General features: G+C 38.5%; 1 protein-coding gene across 4 annotated transcripts in view; it reads left to right on the top strand.

Annotated features, from left to right (window-relative positions):
* LOC106814348 (succinyl-CoA ligase [GDP-forming] subunit beta, mitochondrial-like) overlaps positions 1-1,783 on the top strand; it is an 11,976-nt gene that overhangs the window by 1,172 nt on the left and 9,021 nt on the right. The window contains exon 2 of one of the 4 annotated variants that reach the window (XM_014818651.1): positions 1,280-1,438. The exons of 1 other annotated variant lie outside the window; for it this stretch is intronic. The gene's annotated coding sequence lies outside the window, so the exon portion shown is untranslated. 2 more of the 4 variants (XM_014818653.1, XM_014818652.1) reach the window with 2 other exon arrangements.

Genomic DNA, 1,783 nt, shown 5'->3' with positions numbered 1-1,783 from the left:
CGTCATAATACCAGGAGTAAGATAATATAGGATCTATATTATCTTACTCCTGATACTCCTCCTACCTATATTATCTTACTCCTGATACTCCTCCTACCTATATTATCTTACTCCTGATAATACGCATATACGCGGTCGACGCAGTACTATCATCAAGATCAAGATCAAATACATAGTAATTAAACATGTAATCTAACTACTGAAAAGTAACGGTAGCAATTAAAACATATTCACAGTTGCCTTTAAAAACAATATATCAATATATCACATGTCAATTAGCGACACATTGAGCATCTGCATCTGTACCCACCCCACGTTTCAAGTAGCCTTCTAAACACGTTGAAGTTCTCACTCCGACATATACATTTCGGCAAATCGTTCCATATTCTAGCTTCTTCATACTTTAAGCTTTTCTTACCACAAGTGGCCCTTTCGAAACGTGGGATGTGTAGTGTGTACACGGTAATTAACACTATATCTGGACTCGTTCTTTACAACAAGATCATGGAGGTATACAGGCCGATCTTTAGTGAGAATTTTAAAAACTTCAATGGCTATAAGCTTTTGTCTTTGTAGTTTGAGACTGACTAATTTGTTTCTAGCTAGTAAGCTGTCATAGTCACTGCTGAAGTCATTATATACACAAAGTTTAATGCTCTATAATTGAGCTTTTTAAGCTTTTTCTCATTTGCTTTGTCACAGAAGTGCCATATAATAGGGCAAAAGTTAAAATTTGAGCTGATAAAAGACGAATATATTATTTTCCTGCAACTAACAGGCAGATGCCGTCCGATACGTTTCAGTGCATTTATTTGCCTGGCCACCTTTTGACAAAGCTTTGAAATGTGCCCACCAAAGTTGAGTTTAACGTCAATGGTCACACCCAGCAATTTTACTTCATCAGTGCATTTAATATCCGTCCCCCCGCCTGAAACTTGGCAGGGTTTGCCTGCATTTGATTTTTGGAAAACCAATTGATCAGCATCTCCGCCTCAGTCTCGAGGGTCTGTTTCATATCTAGGAAGTCTTCACTAGAGTAGGAGATGGTATTGTCATCTGCGTAGTTACATAAACTGGCATCATTCATAAAATAAAATATATCATTTATAAATATGTTAAATATCAGTGGACCTAGTATGGATCCCTGTGGTATTCCTTTTTGTAGGTATAGGAAATCACTGTAACGATTTCCCATGCATACACATTGTTTGCGATCTGTCAAATAGCTTTGTATAATAATAAGATTTACAGCACTGTTGTCCACATTATATGCTTTTAGCTTTTCCAAAATCAGTGCGTGAGGCAAGCAGTCATAAGCCTTCGACAGATCCATCAAGATAGCACCAACAAAATGACCCCGATCGAGAGCCCATCTCCACTCCTCTGTCAGCGCTATTAGAGCGGATTGGCAGCTGTACCCGTTGCGATACGCTGAGAGGTATGGGTGAAAGAGTTCCCGAAAGTGGTCACTGACTTAGTTGGTCTGCAATTGCCCTCTCAAACAGTTTGGATACTATGGGTAATATACTTATTGGTCTGTAGTTATCCTTTTAATCAAGGTATCATTCTTTTTTTAAATTGGTGATATGCGTGCTTCTTTAAGAGCAGCTGGGAAAGAGCTGCCTCTTAACATTTCATTTATAATACAAGTAATAGGTTCTATGATGGCTGGTTTTACCTTGTTTAGTATCTTAACAGAGAGGTTCGAGCCCTGTTGCTTTCTTACTGTCAATTCTTGACAAGTATTTGTCTACCTGCCGGGAGCTGATAGGGTTGAAGGTAA

The sequence above is a fragment of the Priapulus caudatus genome, unplaced genomic scaffold (genome assembly GCF_000485595.1).
Source record: "Priapulus caudatus unplaced genomic scaffold, Priapulus_caudatus-5.0.1 Scaffold910, whole genome shotgun sequence".
In the NCBI taxonomy this organism is placed as follows: Eukaryota; Metazoa; Priapulida; class Priapulimorpha; order Priapulimorphida; family Priapulidae; genus Priapulus; species Priapulus caudatus.
Note: the sequence above shows the minus strand (reverse complement) of the source record. Positions and strands in the feature narration are given on the sequence as shown.